The sequence below is a fragment of the Phacochoerus africanus genome, chromosome 15 (genome assembly GCF_016906955.1).
Source record: "Phacochoerus africanus isolate WHEZ1 chromosome 15, ROS_Pafr_v1, whole genome shotgun sequence".
Taxonomy (NCBI): Eukaryota; Metazoa; Chordata; class Mammalia; order Artiodactyla; family Suidae; genus Phacochoerus; species Phacochoerus africanus.
Genome location: NC_062558.1, coordinates 127,899,052 through 127,919,154, shown reverse-complemented (window position 1 = coordinate 127,919,154; position 20,103 = coordinate 127,899,052). Strand labels below are relative to the sequence as shown.

The following is a 20,103-nucleotide window of genomic DNA, read 5'->3' as shown; positions in this document are numbered from 1 at the left end:
TGTGGGTGTGAGGTATGGTTGGAGGGGGTGTGGGAGGCAACCCTTCAGTTGTTGGTACATGAAGATTGATGTGGTTTAGTTGTCAAGGGGTGCAGTGTTGCCCTCTTGGGTTGTTTGGGGGGGTGGTGTGTGGTGACTTTATTTGTTATGTGCATGTATATTCATTCACATGTGCTAGTAGCCCCTTCGATGTTTTCCTTCTGCCTCAATTAAATCCCAGCCAGTGCTTAAATGGTGACACATGGAAAATGAATTTAGGATCAAACCTTCTCCCCAGGTAGGGACCCCAGGTCTGCAAACGTCAAACAGTGAAATAGCACGGCATTTTCATGTTCTTCCTTCAAAATTTGGAAATTTCTACAGTGGCCACGTACCTCTGTAATTGGTGGGGAGAAGGGAGGATATTTTAATTAGTTTAGTTTTTATTGAAAAAGTACTGCCTGCTCAAAAAGAAGACAAGCTAGCTATACTACACTCTCCTGGTATAATGTGAGTATTAGAAGCGTCTAGATAGTGAAAAGGTCACCTCTCTTGCACCCCTCACTTACTCCTCAGCCAACTTTTATTTAAGTGTTATTTTTTATTGGAGTATAATTGATTTGAAATGTTGTATTAATTTCAGGGGTACAGCAAAGTGATTCAATCATATATACATATATATCCATTCTTTTTCAGATAGGTTATTACAAAATATTGAGTAAAGTTCCCTGTGCTGTACAGTAGGTCCTTGCTGATTATCTATTTTATATATAATAGTGTATATATGTTAATCCCAACCCCCTAATTTATCCCTCCCCCCAACATTTCCCTTTGGTAACCATAAATTTGTTTTTGAAGTCTGTGAGTCTATTTCAGTTTTGTAAATAAGTTCATTTGTATCTAAAGATTCCACATATAAGTGATATCGTATATGTGTCTTTATCTGACTTACTTCACTTAGTATGATAATCTGTATGTCCATCCATGTTGCCGCAAATGGCATTTCCTTTTTTATGGCTGAGTACTATTCCATCGTATATATGTACCAAACATCTTCTTCATCCATGCATTCAGCACAATCCCTATCAAATTACCAGTGGCATTTTCATACTACTAGGACAAAAATTTTTTTAATTTGTGTGGAAACAAAAGACCCCCGAATAGCCAAAGCATTCTGGAGAAAGAAAAACAAATCTGGAAGAATCAGGCTTCCTGACTTCAGACTCAGCCAACATCAGGAAGGAGCTGAGCTATTATCCTCTTCATAGATGGGGAGGTTGAGGCTCAGAGAGGGTGGGTAACTTCCTGAAGTCACACAGCAGATGGCAGAGTCACAATTTGAACTCAGGCCAACTGAAGGCAGAGCTCTGGCCTTCAACCACTGTCTTCTAGAGGGAATTAAGGAACTGTCTGGGAACTGGTGAGGAAGGAAGAGGAGGTAGGTCCTACTGCCATCAGAGCTGCTGGAGCACCCAGCCCCCTGTGTCTAAGGTGTCCCACCTACATTTCCCACTTGGTCTCATCCCGGGCTCATAAGTCCCTCCTTGTTCCCATCAGCCATCTTGCGCTGGCCCTCTCCCCTAAACCCCAGTGGCTGCTGCTGTCAGGAGCACCCAGGCAGATGGGGGCTCCCTTCCCCCATCCCAGCCCCTGAGGGTGAAGTTCTCTGAGCACAGTGGGTGCACAGCTGCAGCCCTGACCCCAGAGAATCTTCACATGTAAGGACTGGCCACAGGAGTGGAGCTTCTTGGTAACGAGAGGGTTTCAGGTCAGGCCACAGGGTTGAGCGGGGTGTGGCCAGCTGCGATACTGAGCTGGAGAGAAGGGACAGTGTCCAGGTGATCAGGGTGGACACCCCAGGATCCCACCAGGCGGGGAGGACACGGTTCCTCCAGCTCTCCTGTTGCTCCACCCTCCCCTCCCCTCACCGTCCTCATTGGAGCTCGGTCTGTCATGCAATTGTTATGAACACTCCTGTCATACCAGGGGCAAAATGGACATGGATTTTTGCAGAGAACACAAAAATCCTGTTTGCGACGCTGAAGGGAATGGCTCTGGGAAAGGATTTTCAGAGTCACCCAGTGACCTTGTCAGAGCAAGGAGAGGCTGGGGATTTATCCCCTCCCACTGCCAAGCTAAAAGCAGACCCATCAGGGTCCCAGCAGATCATCTTCAGATGTACACGGTCTGCCACAGACAAGGTATAAATACATAGACTCTTAAAACATGGAGCCATGTGCTCAGAACATTTATCAAGATCGAGAACGGTGGTGTTCAACTCAGCAGCCACTTGCCACATGTGAAACATGGCCAGTCCAAATTGAGACTTTCCATAGGCACAAAATACACACTGCATTTTTGAAGGTTTGGTATGAAATCAAATGTGAAGTATTCCCTTGTAATTAATCAACTCTATACAGTTGTGTACATTGTGGCCATACTACCCAAAGCAATCTACAGATTCAATGCATCCCTAGCAAATTACCCATGATATTTTTCACAGAACTAGAGCAAGCAATCCAAAAATTTATATGGAACCACAAAAGACCTAGAATTGCCAAAGCAATCCTGAGGAACAATAACCAAGCAGGAGGCATTAACTCTTCCAGACTTCAGGCAGTACTACAAAGCCACAGCAATCAAGACAGTGTAGTACTTGTACCAAAACAGACAAACAGAGACCAATGGAACAGAATAGAGAACCCAGAAATAAATCCAGACAACTATGGTCAATTAATCTTTGACAAAGGAGGCAAGAATACAAAATTGGAAAAGTCTTTCCAGCAAGTGGTGCTGGGAAAGCTGGACAGCCACGTGTAAACCAATGAAACTGGAACACACCCTCACACCATGCACAAAAATAAACTCAAAATGGCTTAAAGACTTAAACGTAAGACAAGACACCATAAAATCCCTAGAAGAAAACATAAGCAAAACATTCTCTGACATCAACCTTACAGATGTTTTCTCAGGTCAGTCTCCCAAGGCAACAAAAATATAAGCAAAAATAAGCCAGTGGGACCTAATCAAACTGACAAGCTTTTGCACAGCAAAGGAAACCATAAAAAAAAAAAAGACAACCTATGGAATGGGAGAAAATGGTTCCAAATGATGCAACTGACAAGGGTTTAATCTCTAAAATATACAAACAACTTACACAACTCAACAGCAAAAAAACCAACAACCCAATTGAAAAATGGGCAAAAGACCTCAATAGACATTTCTCCAAAGAAGATATACAGATGGCCAACAGGCATATGAAAAAATGCTCAACATCGCTAATTATTAGAGAAATGCAAATCAAAACTACTGAGGTACCACCTCATACCTATCAGAATGGGCATCATTAACAAGTCAACAAAAAACAAATGCTGGAGAGGGTGTGGATAAAAGGGTACTATCCTCCTACACTGTTGGTGGGAATGTAAATTGGTACAACCCTATGGAAAACAGTATGGTGGTACCTCAGAAAACTAAATATGGAACTATATGACCCAGCAGTCCCTCTCTTGAGCATATTATCTGGACAAAACTTTCCTTGAAAAAGATACATGTACCCATATGTTCATTGCAGCACTTCTCACAATAGCCAAGACATGGAAACAACATAAATATCCATCAACAGAGGAAAGGATTAAGAAGATGTTGTATATATACACAATGGAATACTACTCAGCCACAAAAAGAACAAAATAATGCCGTTTGCAGCAACATGGATGGAGCTAGAGACTCTCATCCTGAGTGAAGTAAGCCAGAAAGTGAAAGACAAATACCATATGGTATCACTTATATCTGGAATCTAATAAATGGCACAAATGAAGCTTTCCACAGAAAAGAAACTCATGGATTTGGAGAACAGACTTGTGGTTGCCAAGGGGGAGGGAGTGGGATGGACCGGGAGTCTGGGGTTAATAGGTGCAAACTATTGCATTTGGAGTGGATAGGCAATGAGATCCTGCTGTATAGCACAGGGAAGTATACCTAGCCACTTGTGATGGAATATGATGGAGGATAATGTGAGGAAAAAGAATGTATATATGTATTAGGGGTGTGTGTGTGTGTGTGTGAGTGACTGAGTCCCTTTGCTGTACAGTAGAAGTTGACAGAACACTGTAAATCAACTATAGTGGAAAAGGTAAAAATCATTAAAAGACAATTACGTACATTGCAATCAATTGCATATTGGTTAGATAGTGAAATAATATTTTGAATACATTGGGTTAAATGAAACGAATTATGAAAATTAATAATGGTGTGTGTGTGTCAAGTGCTTTGGTTCTCCTATTTCCTTTACCTTTATTTAATGTGGCTACTGGAAAATTTTAAATTACAACATCACTTGCTTTTGTGGCTTGTGCTATGTTTGTGTTGGACAGCACTGGCCTAGAATATAACATACCCTTTCATAAATACCATTATCCCTGTTTTACCAATGAACAAGCCAGCTCAGGTTGAGTGGCTTGGCCAAGGCCACCAGCTGCAGAAGCCAGAATTCGCATTCTGAGAGTGAAGCCAGGATCTAGAGAGTCTACTGCTTGATGGAACTCCTAAAACAAGAGATGTATCATTGTGACATGATCTTATACAGAACTGTTTAGTGCCAGCAAGGACTGAAGCACATTTGGAGTCTGGGGGAAACTAAAAGCCTATGACTCAGGGATGAAGATCAGCTCCTGACACTAGCCAAGCATGATAAGGCACAAGATAGCTCTTAGTGCACGGTGCTTGGGCAGGCTTCTGGTTTCCCTGTGTGAGCTTAGACCAGTCCCTTCTCCACTCTGATCCTCCACTTCTCTATCTGAACAGGGGAGGCTGATTTAAATGTTCCCTGCTGTCCATCAGTGTCCACGGTGGATCTCAGCAGATTCCTCCCTCCCTCCCAGAGATTGAGAGTGAAATCAAGAGCAACTTTCTGGGTCCTTGCTGTGTCATCTGTGAGATGGAGATGAGAACAGTGTGGACTTTTGAGAGTTGCCCTGAGAATTAGTGAGAGAACACAAGGGGTACACGCAGCACATGCCTGGCACACAGAACGCACCCAATAAACGCTAACTCTCACTGTCAGCATACCGTTAACCAGGTTGACCAGCTGGCTTAGATAGTTCTGGGTCAGCAGACTCAGACTGGCAAGCAGTATCTTCCTTGGTGCCTCCCCACTGACCTGACACGCTCTTAACGCCAAATTCGATCCAATCCGGGATCCCCTTGAGCTTGGCTTTTGAAAGGTTTGTTACCACTGCAACTTGATTCCCTGACTGCATGGGTAACAGAAACACCCAGGAAGAGTGCACCTTGGCAAGGGCCCAGAAGACAGTACTGCGGAAGGAGACTCAAGGTTCTTGTAATAGAGCATCTTCTGGACTGTTCAGAGGAAGAAGTGTTGTTAGTGTTATTTTTGTCCCTCAGTGGTATAGTGGTCAAATGTCACTTTTCCATCCTCTGGAGGAGTGATGCAGATCTGAGGCTGTTGGCTTTCTTCACCCATTTTTTTCCCACCGTGGGAGGACTCTGACCTCAGTTCTTTTTTACAAGCTGCTTTCATTTTTTTTTTAAACCCCTGAATTGTGAGTAAACAGTCCCTGATAGTAGATAAAGGCTGTATCAGCTCTGCAGCTCACCTCCTACATCCAGCCTGTTTCTCATGAATACAAATCTGCCGTGGGGAGTAAGTTGAACTTGAATTTGTTGGGTTGTTATCTTGGATTTAATTGGGAGGAACCTTAAATTCAGAGTATAGGCTCCCAAGCTGTCTCTGGCGTTCATCCACCGCCATCTGCTGGGCAATTCTGGTATGACAGGGTCTCCTTGGCTGGCAGGCTAAGAGATGAAGAGTCCTTGAGTCAATCAAAAAATATTCATCTGGCAGGACCTGGGTGCCAGGCATAGCTCTAGGCACCTGGGATTCATAAGTGGACAAAATAAATATTTCTGTTCTTCTGAAATTACATTTTTTCAGGTGCTAATATTAAGGCAATCAAAAATAAAAATAATAAAGAAAGAATACCATATTTTACAAAGTGATTGGTGCATGGAAAAAAAAGTAGAACGTGGGAGGGGAATGGGCAGTGCTGACTGGGAAAGGTGAGTTGCAGTTTTAAATTTTCAGGGTCAGCCTCCCTGAGAAACTGACTTTCTAATGAAGGCTTGATGGAAATGAAGGATTCTGCCGTGGAGGAAGAGCCTAATGGATGTGCAAAGGCAGTGGCGTAGAAATGCGCTGTGTGCCTTTGGAGAACACCAAGCAGCCAGGGTGGCCAGAGAGAGTGAGCCAGGGAAGAGGAATCAGAAGGGTGGTTGAAAAGAAGGCGAGGGGCTGACAGCACAGGGTCTTGTAGGCCATCATAGAGGACTTTTTCTGTCTTGACTGGCTTGGGACGCCATAGCCACAGTGCCACAGCCTGGGTGGCTCACACAACAGGCACTTAATTCTCACAACTCTAGAGTCTGGGAAGTCCACCTTCCAGGTGCCAGCCGACTCAGTTTCTGGTGAGGGGCCACTTCCCACTTGCAAAGGGCCAACTTCTCCTCACTCTGTGTCACATGGCCTCACCTCAGCTTCCTTCTGTCTTCTTCTTATAAGGCTACCAACCCCATCATGGGCGCCCCTTCCTCGTGACCTAATTTAACCCTAATTACCTCCCAAAGACTCTGTCTCCAGCTTCCATCACAGTAGGAGTGGGGGCTTCAACATATAAATGGGGGGGACACAAACATTCAGTCTGTGATATTGGCTTTTACTTCAGAGCTGTCATTCTAGAGAGGAAGCAAGGCTACAGCCCCACAGTGCTAAGACATCTGGGAAACACTCTCAAACCCACAACCGCTCTGGCAATTCCCTTCATTCAGTGAATCTATAAATAAGATGGGAAAGATGGAGAAATGCCATGTGTGTCGAAGGTGGTATGTGTGTGTGTGTGTGTGTGTGTTCACCCTGTGTGTGCATGGGTGTATGTGCAGATGGGTTTGATGTGGGTGTGAGTATGTGTGTGTAATGCTGAGCACTGACTGAGTGGTTGATGCATTATGCTTGAATTTTGGTGCCTCCTGCAACAAAACAAAACAATTTGCTCCACAAGCCTGCTTTCTAAGCACCTGTTTACTAGGACAAGTGCGCCTTCTGCCAGAGCCCCTCACTTTTCCTTCCCCATCCAGCTCAGCCCCAGGAGCTGTAACTGGGAGGGCTCTGTCCTCGTGGCACATTGACATACAGCAGGCTGTACTGCCTCTTCCCTCAGTCCTGTGAATTCACCTGGATGTCTTTCCTTCTGCAATTTCTGCTTCCTACTTCCTTCCCAGGAGTGGAGCCTGCCCTTCACCCAGCCTCCCCTGGAGGGTGCACAGGGCTATGGCCCTGCCTGAAGGAGATGACTCTCTCCTGGGTCGCCAAAGTCGTGACTTAGACTTAAGGGCCCAGTGTAGAGAGATAAAAAGCACGTGAGATTTGGAGGCGAGATTGCGTGGCTTTAAATCCTGTATTTGCCACTTCCAGTCTCAAGGATTAGAGGAGAATTCTTTAACCTCTCTCTGCTCCACTGGGAAAGTCAGTACCCATCTCGTGGTGTGCTTGCGGGGACTAACGGAATCCGTCATTTATGTCCCTGATTTCCTGAGCACCTACTATGTGCCAGGTGCTGCTCTGGAGTCACAGCAATGAAGTCTAATGGAGTGTATGTTCCAGCTGGTTGCAATGTTAACTGGCACAAGACGTCAGTCTTCCAAAGGCAGGTGTTCAAGTTTCTTAAACACCTCCCCAGTATGCGCCCAGTTGTTAAAATTTTATGTGTGTGTGTTTGTGTATGTGTGTGTATGCACACACACACTTATGCATGCATATGCTTAGAGAATGGACGATTCCAAAGGATAGATACTGGAGATAGTGTTTAATAGCTTTTGTGTTTGTTTAAAAAGCACAAACCAGGCTATCTGAATATGTTTAACATGTATTTGGGTAGTAACACTATTAAAACATTTACCAAAAATAACATACGAACAATTTCAGGATAATGTTCCCTGGTGAGAGAGAATGGAATATGGAATATAACGTGTTAGTTCTCAGGGTTTAGTTTGGGGTTTTAGAAAATCCCCAAAGCAAATATGTGGCAAAATAATAACTTCCATCAAATATTTCAGATGTATTATTTCACTTACTAAACATAAATGTAAATTCTAAATCATGTGTGTTGTTTCTGTATTAAAGATCAGTAAACTGAGGCTCGGTGAATTATTATACCAAGCAGGAAGCTGGTAATTGAGATGATGTGTATCTGGATTTGAAGTCTTAGCTCATTTCATTAACCAACCTCCTGAGTATATGCTAAAGCATAGTTGTGTTCTATTTGCTAATATTTTGTTGAGGACTTACACATCTAAGTTCATGAAAGATTTTGGACTGTAGTTTTCTCTTTTTATTATTAAAAGAATTAGTAGGATCACAGCAAAATTGAGTGGAAAGTACAGAGAGTTCCCCTCGCCCTCAACCCACCTCCAGCCTACCCCCCCCCCCCCGCGATTATCCACACTCCCCCCCAGAGTGGTACATTTGATATGATTGATAACCTACATAGACACATTGTTATTACCCAAGGTGCACACTTTACACTAGGGTTCACTCTTAGTATTGTATATTCTGTGGGGTCGGACACAGGTATAATGACATGTATCCACCACTGTAGTGTCGTACAGAAGAGTTTTACTGCCTTAAAGTTCCTCTGCCCTGCCTCTTCATTCCCTCCCCGTCACCCTTGGCAACTACTCATCTTTTTACTGTCTCCATCGTTTGCCTTTCTAAGTGTGTCCTGTAGTTGGAATGGTACAATATGCAGCATTTTCAGATTGGCTTCTTCCACTTAGAAATGTGCATTTAAGATTCCTCCATGTCTTTTCATTGCTTGATAGCGCATTTCTTTTTAGAGCTGAATAATATTCCTTTGTCTGGAATATTATTTATTCATTCACCTATTGAAAGGTACCTTGGTTGAGTTCAAGTTTGGGTCACCATGAATAAAGCTGCAGTAAACATCTGTAAGTTTTTGTGTGTATGTTGTCAGTGTTTGGATTTTGGCCATTTCAGTAGGTGTGTAGTGGTATCTCATTGTTTTAATTTACATTTCTGTGATAGCATATGATATAGAGCATAGTTTCATAATTTTTTTTGTCATCTGTGTATCATCTTTGGTGAGATCTGTTTTGATCTTTGGCCAGTTTTTAAATCAGATTGTTTTCTTATTATTGAGTATTAAGAATTCTTTGTGTATTTGGGGTAACAGTCCTTTATAAAATGTCTTTCACGAATATTTTCTCCTAGTCTGTAGCTTGTCTTATTTCTCTTGACATTGCCTTTCACTGAGCAGTTTTTAATTTTAATGAAGTTGAACTTATCAATTATTTCTTCATGGATGGTGCCTTTGGTGTTGTATCTAAAAAGTCTTTGCCATACCCAAGGTCATCTGAATTTTTTCCTGTGTCAATTTGCTCTTCTTTTTCTGGTTTTCTAATGTAGAAACTTAGATTATTGGTTTTAGACATTTCTTCTTTTCTAATACAGGCATTCAGTGTTGTGACTTTCCCTCTAAGCACTGCTTTTACTGTATCCCACACATTTTGATAAATTGCATTTTTATTTAGTTAAAAATATTTTAAAATTTCTCTTGAGATTTCTTGCTTGACCCATGTGTTATTTATACTTTTTTTTTTTTGGAATAAGTATATTTTTTAATCTCCAAGTGTTTGGTGATTTCCCAGCTTATCTGTCTATTGTTAATTTCTAGTTTAATTTCACCATAATCTGAAAGCAGGCATTGTATGATTTCCATTTCTTTTAAATTTGTTAAAGTGTGTTATATGGCCCAGAATATGGTCTTTCTTGGTGAATGTTCCATGTAAGTTTGAGAAGAATACGTATTCTGCTGTTATGAGATGAACTAGTCAATAAATGTCAATTATACCCAGTTGACTGAAGGTGCTGTTAACTTTATGTCCTTACTGGTTTTCTGCCTGCTAGATCTATTTCTGATAAAGGGGTATTAAAGTCTCCAACTATAACATTGGATTCTTCTTTTTCCCCTTACAGTTCTGTTTTTGCCTCTCGTATTTTGATACTCTGTTGTTAGGCACATACACACTAAGAATGATTATATCTTCTTGAAATATCGACCCTTTTATCATTCTTCTATGCTCCCTCTTTATCCCTGATGACTTTCCTTGCTCCGAAGTCTACTCTGTCTGAGATTAACATAGGTACTCCTCCTTTCCTTTGGTTAGTGTTAGCATGGTACATCTTTCTCCATCCCTTTACGTTTAATCCACATGTGTCTTTGTATTTAAAGTGAGTTTCTTGCAGACAACATATAGTTGGGTTCTTTTTCTATTATTACTAGTTCTGACAATTCCTTTTAACTGGGATGTCTGGGCCATTGATATTTAAAGAGATTACTCATGTAATTGAATTAACATCTACCATGTATGTTAGGGTTTTCCATTTCTTATCCTTATTCTCTGTTTCTGTTTTTTGTCTTCCACAATTTTTTCAGCCTTTTGTGGTTTTAATTGAGCATTTTGTATGATTTCATTTTCTCCTTTCTTAGCACATCATTATACTTTAAAAAAAAAAAAAAACTTTTTAGTTTTTGGCCTTGAGTTTGCAGTGCACTTTTACCACTACTCCAAGTCCTCTATTTTTCACACTATACCCCTTCACAGGTAATATAAGTACCTTATAATAACAACAAAAATAACATATAATAACAAAAACAAAATCCTAATTCTTCCCTGCCATCCCTTACGTCGGTACTTTCCTTCAATGTGCTTTTCCATAAGTACACATAAGTGTGTGTGTATGTTTATATACAATATAATACATTGCTCTTGTTTTGAACAAAATCTCTTAGCTCACTTAGGAATAAGAAAAAATAAAAATTTTTATTTTACCTTCACTTATTCCTTCTCCTCTGCTCTTCCTTTCTTCATATAGATCTGACTTTCTTATCCGTCTCATCTTTCTTTCCTCTAAAAATCCTTTGACATTTCTGGAAAGGCGGGTCTACTGATAACAAATTCCCTCACATTTCATTTATCTGAGAAAGTTTGTTCGTTTTGGTATTTACCTGCTTGATGTTCCCCGAGCTTCCTAGATCTGTGGTTTGGTGTCTGACATTAATTTGGAGAAGATCCTAGTCATTGTTACTTCAAATATTATTTCTGTTTTTTTTTTCTCCTCCTTCAGGTATTTCCATTACATGTATGTTATACCTTTTCTAGTTGTCACACACAGTTCTTGGATATTTTGTCCCGTTTTTCCAGTCTTTTTTTTTTTTTTCCTCCTTTTTGCTTTTCAGTTCTAGATGTTTCTATTCAGATAGTCTTAAGTTCAGAGATTCTCTCCTCAGCCATGTCCACAGACTATTAATAAGCCCGTCAACGGCACTCTTCATTTCTGTCACAGTGTTTTTGATCTCCAGCATTTCTTTTTGACTCTTTCCTAGACTTTCCATCGCCCCACTTAAATGATCCATCTATTCTTACATGTTGTCTGCTTTTTCTATTAAAGCCCTTAACGTGTTAATCATAGTATTTTTAAATGCCTGATCTGATCATTTGAACATTCCTGCCATATATCTGACTCAGGTTTTGATGCTTGTTCAGTTTCTTTAAACTGCTTTTTGCCTTTTGTACGCCTTGTAGTAGCTTTCGAAACCGAGACATGATGTAGGTAAAAGGAACTGCTCTAAAGAGGCATTTAGTGATGTCGTGGTAAGACGTGGGGGGAGAGGGGCATTCTTTAGTCCTATGATTAGGTCTCAGTCTTTTGGTAAGACCATGCCCCTGGTCTGCGAACTTCACCAACACATCTGCTCCTCTCCCCCAACTTTGGTGGGACAGGATGGCTAGAGGGACTGAAGCTGGTATTTCCATTCCTCCACGTGGAAGACTAAAGCAAACTGGAGCTGAGTATTTCTCTCTATGTAGGTGGATTAGACTCTGCTAAAACCCAATAAGTTAGTCTCTAGCAAATTGTTCTGCTTGTAAACGGAGGGCAGGCTTGTTAAAAACAGAATTCTCTGGCATTTTTCAATATGGTTCCTTTTTCCATCCCCCTTACTGGAAGCACAAGGGGATTTTTCTCCAGTATTCACTGGTACGTCCCCTGGAGATAAAACTCACAAAAATGTGGGGATCCCCTGTGACTGGGCTCGGTCGAGAGTTTAATTCACAGACTTGTCCACACCGAGCCTTCCACTACTTGTCAATTGCAGTTCAGGTTTTCCTACCCCTTCACTGGTTTCCACAGAGATTTCTGCTCATGGGTTTCTGCTTTGTTAAATTATAATTCTCTGTATCCTCTTGTTTGTTTTTCCATTTTTGAGGCAGAAATTTGCCCTGTGACTTCACTTCTCTGATGAATATAAGGAGTTACTGACTTTTCGGTTCAGCTTTTTATTTGTTAGGATGCATTGGTGACTTATAAGCTCTATACATGCCATGCCAGAAACTGAAAGTCTCATGCTTTTCTTTTCTTGTACCGTTTTTGTCTGCTTTTGGTATCAGGGTAATATGAGCTTGATAAAATGAGTTGGAAAGTGTTCGCTCTTCTTCTATTTTCTGGAAAAGATGATGTAAATTTTATGTTACGCCTTTAAATGTTTGGAAGAATTCTCCAGGGTGCGACAGGAGATTTCTTTTTCAGAAGCTTTTAAAATTACAAGCTCAATTTCTTTAATGGTTATAGGGCTATTCCAATTATCTATTTTATCTTGGTTACATTTGGTAGTTTGTGGGTTTTGAGGAATTGATCTATTTCTTTTAAGCTGTCAAATCTATGAATATAAAGTTGTTCAACATATTTGCTTATTACCGTTTTAGTGGCTGCAGGATCTACAGTGACTCTTGTCTCATTTCTAGTGCTGATCATCTATTTCTTCCTTTTATCCTTGTCAGTCTGCTAAATGTTTATCAATTTTATTGATGTCTTTATAGACCAACTTTTGGTTTCATTTATTTTTCTCAATTTTTTTTCTTTTCAAAATTTCAGTGACTACTGATGCAAGCTTTAATATTTCCTTCTACTTAGTTTGCTTCTATTTTTGTTCTTTTCCTAGTTTTTTTTTTTGATTTTTATTTTTTCTATTACAGTTGACTTACAGTTTTTCCTAGTTTCTTAAAGTAAGAACATAGATTTTTTGATTTAATGTTTCCTCTTTTCTAATGTAGTAAGCATTTAGTGTTACACATTTCCCTGTCAGTTTCTTTGTTAGCAGCACCCCACATATTTTGATGCTCTTTTTAAATTTTCATTTAAGTTCTGTGTATATTTTATTTCCTTTGAGATTTCCTCTTTGACTCGTGAGTTGTTTAGAAGTGTGCAACTTAATTTCCAAATCTTTGGAGATTTTCTTCTTGTCTTTCCCCTCCTTGGATTTTAATAATTATCTCTGATAATATTTGATCTCCATGAGAATGGACTTTTCCCATTTATTCTACCCATTATATCACTGATGCTGAGAACAGGGCAATAGTTTGTGCTCAAAAAATAAGGATGAATGAGTTATGAAAATATGTAACTTAAAAATCAAAAAAGAGAAAACTGAAAGTTAAAAGGGGGAGAGAGGCATCAGAACATTGATGGTGATTATTGCTGAGTGGGGTAATTTGGATGCCTTTTATTTCTTTTTGTTTGTTTTTCCTATTTTCCAAATTCTCTGCAATGAGCATGCGTTACTTTTATAATTAGGTAAAGGAATTATAAAAGTGGAAGCTACTCTTTCTGATAATTCTCACTTTCTCTCCAGCAGGTCATATCAGAATTTGAATTGCAGAAGCAACTGGAGATAAGAGGCAGGGCCCCAAAAAGATCCTGTAGAAGGTCCCAAAACGGAACCGACCCACCCCTCAGGGAGCCAGGTAAGGACCCTGCTAAGCCATCACCTTCTGTCAGCTTCTGAGATTGCTGCTACAATCACTCTCTCATGAAAACCCTGCCCATTTTGAGTCACAAGAGTCAATTTCATGCTTCTTTTCTCACCTCCCCGGAGACCCCTCGAGAGCTCATGAATGAAAGTTCGTCCCTGAAGATCTGGTTTGCCATTGGAAATAAAATAATCTCTCTACCTAAGTCCAACCTACAAAATTCCTTTCACAGTTTATGTTGAGGAAGCAGTACTGGCATTTGCTTTTGGGGTTCATGGTGTGCAAAAGATTACCAAAAATAAAAATAAAATAAGAGAGAACAGAGCGGAGATACTGTCTTTTTAAAAATGTAATTATCTTTTACACCTTTAGTCACAGTCTCTTCATGGTTTTTTAAGGTAATTTCTTTGAGAAGTCAAGCAGATAAGTCTATTTGATGGTAACCCCAGATGGCCAAATTCATCTCCCAAATAGTTTTTACCTGTGGACAATGTCTGAGGACAACTGAATATGGCTTTTTTTGCTTTTGAAAACTGTGCTGGGAATTTGTTTCACTTTTAAAATATTTTTATTCAACAAAGAAATTGTCTAGATTTGACTTTTTTTTTTTTCCACCCTTTCCTACTTTTGAGGTGAAGTGACTTGCTACAAGTTCCAGAAATTTCCTGGGGGCCCAGGATTGGGCAACTGTGTAACCTGACGTCTGGGGGTGGCACTGGGTATCATTCCTGGGGGATACCCCACACATGGAGGGGAGTGTGGCAGCAGCTATGTTTTCCTTGGAGCTGAGCCCAAGAGAAGGCATCAGGATCAACAGGCATATCTATATCAGTTTGTTGGAGTCTTAAAGACTAGCCAAGGACATGAGACTCTAGAAAATAATGGCATAACCTGATGGGGAAAAGCAATAATCCACATCCCGGGAGTAATTCACATCAAATGAAACAGGCTGTGCTGAAACTAGCCAGAAATATTTATTATAATATAAACCAGTCTGTCCATTTTAAAAATCATTTGATTTTCGTAATTCCTAGGCACCTGATTTCTGACTCTTTGTTGCTGTTGCTGACTTGACTAACTGGAACAGTGTGTCAAAAGGCATAGATTTGTTCAGTCATTTCATTTTTATTGACAGTAATGTTCAATTAAATTCAAAAGCACCAGTTGCTCCTCCAGGGTTCCCCAGTAGAGACCACCCTTGCCCCCTGTGGAAACTATTTCTAAAATATTTCTGGCTCCCTGCTTTCTGAGCATATAGGGACTCTGCCTCCCCACTTGTAAAAGTGAGGTATGGCCACAAGTCTTGCCTTGGCCAAATGAGATGTGCGCATAAGTGTAAGTGACACAGTGGGCAGAAGCTTCCGGCCAGGGTGTAATTACCTCATCTTCTTCCCTCTTCTGTTGTAATTGGGGATGTGCATGTTAAGATAAACCGTTCTGGGTCCCAAAGTAACTGTGACATACAGAGCACCCCTCGCTGATCTGTAATGGACAGGTAGTGTGAACAGAAAGCATTCATTGTGTATAGCTGCTAAGATCTTGGGTTGTTACTGCAGCACAACCTGGCCTGTCCTCACCAGTGTGCGCGCGCACACGCACACGCACACACACACACACACACACACACACACACACACCGAGTACCTATGTGTGTAAGGGAGGGACCCAGGGCCATGGGGGAAATGCAAGGTAAGATGCAATCTCTGTCAAAGCGTTTGCAAGCTGGTTTGGCAGATGAGATATCTAGACAATGTAGACCGATAACACAATAGTGGGAAGTTCAAGAGAAAAAAATAACAAGATGTTTGTGTGGCTGCAGCTCTAAGAAGGAATTAGTCAGGTGGGTCCAGCATGAATGTAAGAAAGCCTCCCGTACCAACTGTCACCTCTGGACCGTCCACATTCCCCTCTACCCTTCTCTCCCCGCTCCCAGTCCAGCGGCTGCGGCACTGACCTGTCTGTACTCATTACTAGGCTCCCTCCCCTCTGGGTCCCAGGCAGGTTAAGTCAATGGGGGAAAGGGTGAGGGCTTAGCAAGGAGGGGAGTGAAGCTGGAGGAGTTATTCCTCTGGCTGCCTTCTCGCAGGTCCACTTGGGCTGCCTGCACCCTGGGCTGAAAGTCTCAGCTCCTCCCCAAATGACCCTCCCCACTTGACCGGCTCCTTCCAGATTTCCAAAATGCTCTCTCCCCTCGCCCCTTCAGGCTCAGGGGTAGTAAGGGCCCCCCAGTCAGTGATTAGCCTCAGCACCCAGCCCTGTCCCCCTTGGTTTCCCTGTGTCCTGCTCACACCTTTGTAAATGGTCCTTTATTCTTAAGGAGACCTTAATTTTTCCCATTTTGATCATGCCATCTGTTTCCTGATAAACCCTGAACTAATCTGGCTTTGGGTTCAGATCAGGAATGACCATGCTTTGTCTAATTTTAGGGTCACTTGGTAAAAGAGGCAGGAAACTTTAAAAATGATCAGTTCTTCATTAAGAAATGGATTTTTAAGGGACTTTGCCTCTCTCACCCAAATTGGAAAATTCTGCTCCAAAGTAGAAAAGGGTTGGCAGTAAAGCTTTGGCCTCTTTGCACCTAGGATGAGAGAGTAGACCCCACAGAGCCTTTGCTTCACAAAGGCCTTTGCAAATGCTGGGGCCATGAGAGCCAACCAGGATGTCACGTCACCTCCAAGGAGCTTCCCTATTCCCCCTTGTCTGGCAAAGTTGGCACCAGAATTCCAACCACTATTTTCATCTTGAACCTGAGGACAGAAGCCTAATTTTTAGCTACTGAAGAAAATTTATAGATCTTTCTTTGGGGTCCTACATGTGCCATAGAGCCGCTTGGAAAGGAGATACCATCTCTTTCCATAACTTTACCCACCGAGAGTTGTCCTGGGTCCTGCCTTGGGGTTCCTCTGTCAAATTCACTGAATTTACTCATTGGCTGCTTGGTTGGTGGGTTGGTTTTCCATGTGGAAAACCAAAGAATTCTTTGCAAGAGTTGGTCTTGGGAGAGTTCTGAGCCCCCTTCTCTATTCCTGCCCCCCACTTCTTAGCTGTCCCCCACTCTGAAGGTGCAGCCAGGAGGAGGCTGCTACCTGGAGCCCTGGCATTTCCCAAAGCAGCAGGAATGAGCAGCTGCTGGGGCTGGACCCAGGGGTGGGGGCCGCATCCGCTTGGGTATGTTAGGATACAAAGTTAGAGCAAGTGCACGGAGCAGTTTGGAAGATTTAAGAGTTCTTGCGCTGTTGCTGGAGTTTACTGTGGTGTCCTTGGCACACGTTTACATTCTCTCCTGAGCAGGTGAGAGGTGGGGAGAATCAACCTTGCGCCAGATCTGCACAGCTGGGCAGATGAGGAAGAATGCGGAGGAGGAGGAGGGCAGGGATCGTCTGGGAATCTGAACATCCTGTTTCTCCTTGAGTGCCAGCGGGGGCATGCCAGGGCCAGGGTGGGACCAGAGAGGGGTGATAGAGCTCACAGCAGCACCGCTTGCATTAGCAGCTCCCCTGGATTAAAAACACCCCTTGCATGGAAACAAATACAGATTCCACCAGCAAACAGCAGAGGTTTCTCAATATAATCATGAAAAAAGGCAGGGCTCTTGAGCAGCATGAGTGTCAGGAAAGGAGAAGGGAGATACTCTGGCAGGAAGGAGCAAGCGCAGAGTGAGTGCCCCGCACCCGCATCCTCTTGGTCAGATACTGGGAGCCACTCCTGCTAGCTTCTCTTCCTGTGGTGACCGAACTGTAGCTTCTCCGTGGAAGTCGTCGCCCGAAAGCAGGGCTCTCAAGCTTTCATATGCACACACAGCCCCTGCAGATCTTGTTGAAATGCAGCTTCTGATTCCATAGGTCTGGCCTAAGAGTTTGCACTTTTAACAAACTCTCAGCTGAGGGCGAATTTGCTGGCCCATGGCCCCCACTGAGAGTAAGTAACCAGGTGTGGGAGGGTGCTGCCTTGGCTCAGCACCACTCTTACCTCCCTCCAGATGACTGTACAACAAAAGCAGGTGTAGACGACCCAATGTGGCCACCTGGGAAGTTAGGTGAAATGACCCAAATGGCTGCACCAGGAGCTCCTTCTCCAAACTTGACTTACTACCCACTAACTCGTTCATTTCTTCAACAAACACTTAGTATCTGTTACCCTAGACACAGTGCTCAGTGCTAGGGGTCCAGAAATAGGGTCGTGAGATTGTGTCCTCATGAAGCTCACAGCACAGCCAGCTCCTGGGCATGGATCCACTCCATGAGGGCATGCGGCTGATGTATACAAAAGAAAACTGATGCGCTTATTTATTACGGTGTTTGGGTTGTGATGGTGGCAGCTTATGCCTTTGTAAAGGCCTGTTATGTCCTCACCAGTGTGCTACGTAAGCACTTTGCAAAGATCATCTCATGAATCCTCACAAGAGCCTGTGTGACAGGTGGTATTATTAAATCCACTTCAAAGATGAGGAAACTGAAGCTCAGAGAGGTTAGGTAACTTTCCAAAGGATACCAGCTAGTGAGGAGAGGAACTGGGATTTATACCCAGGCAGGCTGACTCCAGTCCAGACTCTTGGCCTCTATGCCTGTGGACTAGGTCTGTGCTTCCGCTCATGGACTCATTCCCTCCCTGGGGAAGGGCTCTTGGAAAGCCAAATGGCAGTCAGTGGCTGAGCAAGTTTGGGATCTGATGGGGGGGCGGGGCTTTGGATGCTATGGGAGATATTAATCACAGACGCATCACACTATAAAAACTTACCTATCCCCTAAACGGTCACACCGTCAGCACAGGCCCCGCGCCTGAATTCCTGTCCCAATTGTCCCTCTTTCCCCTGGGGAAAGCCACGGACGCACTCCTTGGCTCTCTAAGTCTTGCTCTCTCTTCTTGGGGTCTCCCCAGCTGTGTACACACACACTTCTGATGACCACACTCTTTCTTGGATACGTTAATACAGTGAATTGCGTGAAACAAAGACTTTGCTCCTCTGCTCGGAACTATTATGTTTGTCTTATAGATGAACTCTCAGAAGACAACCCTATTTCTCTGAATCCGGGCTCCACTGGGGCCCCTCTCTGCGGCCCAGAATTTCTTTCCACTTTTAAAGCCTCCAAATGGTCCTGTAGGGCCACTTCCCTTGACACCCGGGTGTGAGATAAGAGGAGCCTGAAAAGGTCTGGGGTGTTGATGGTTTTTTTTTTTAATGTATTCTCAGTGGGAGGCTGGAAACTTCGCACCCAGTTTTCCTATATCTCAAGAGCTGCTGTTTGGTTCCTGTGCTGGAGAATCCGTCCTGGTCAGCACTGCAGCAGTTGCCCTCAGCTCTCCACCCCTGCGTATCTCTGCATAACCCCGCGTCTGCCGCATGTGGGCCAGTGTACCTAGCAAGCCTTCTGCGGGCATTCCTTTCAGATTTTCAGTTACCGCCTAACCTCCAAACTCCTAATACCAGCAGATAAGAGAGGCTCTGCTGTGCTGTGCTTGTTTTAAAAGTTACAAATGCTATCCACCTAGAGTTAAGCTCAGCCTTGGAGAGACAATATAAACACCTAAGGAGCCAAGCCTGCCCACCGCCGCTGAGTTCCTCAGACACTAGGTGCTGTAGGAGTTGCACAGGGAAGATGCCCTGAGCTTGGGTGGGAGCAGAGGCTTCCTCCAGGAGGTGAGACTCCTGATGGACCTTTGCTATGGGTTGAATGATGCCCCCCCTCCCTGCCCCACCCCAGTTCATGCATTGAAGTCCTCAGAATGTCCACTGTCTAATAATATAATCCCAGTCAGCAATTAACTAAGTGCTTCCAGAGGCTTTGCATGCTTTGCTTCCTTTGTACTTCTCACCTCCCCTCATGCAGGAGGTCCTGTTATTCTCATTTGATGCACAAGGAACCCACGGCCAAGGTCTGAATGATCACCACTAAGTGTCCAAAGTGCTCTACCTGGAGCCTGCCGTGCTGCCTTGGGAGCTTGGGACTGTCTTCAGTGGGGTGCAGGCTATAAGGACAGAACAGTATCTGAGCTGCTCAGCGAGTCCTCAGCAGGCAAAGCAGAAGGGAAAGGAATTCCTGGGTTTCAAAGAGTACAGTTAGGGGCATGCATCCTTTGTTTAATTCTGGAATTTAAGGCTTTCAAGGTAGTGATGGGAAAGAGGCAGGGCCAAAATGATAAAGAGCTTTAAATGGCAGCCTATAAAGCACAACTTCTGGAAGGACTAGGGAGCCATTGAAGGTTGTTAAGCAGAGGAGAGAG

The 20,103-nt window shown here is 43.0% G+C and overlaps 2 long non-coding RNA genes across 3 annotated transcripts in view; one reads left to right on the top strand and one right to left on the bottom strand.

The window, feature by feature from the left end:
• The window catches only part of LOC125116614 (uncharacterized), a 96,068-nt gene that overhangs the window by 16,991 nt on the left and 58,974 nt on the right, over positions 1–20,103 (bottom strand). The window lies entirely within an intron of this gene.
• The window catches only part of LOC125116615 (uncharacterized), a 36,944-nt gene that overhangs the window by 2,453 nt on the left and 14,388 nt on the right, over positions 1–20,103 (top strand). The window contains exon 2 of one of the 2 annotated variants that reach the window (XR_007132391.1): positions 13,764–13,875. This is a non-coding gene — a long non-coding RNA (uncharacterized LOC125116615). Of the gene's footprint in view, positions 1–13,763; positions 14,206–20,103 lie in introns of those variants that run through there. The other variant, XR_007132390.1, reaches the window with a different exon arrangement.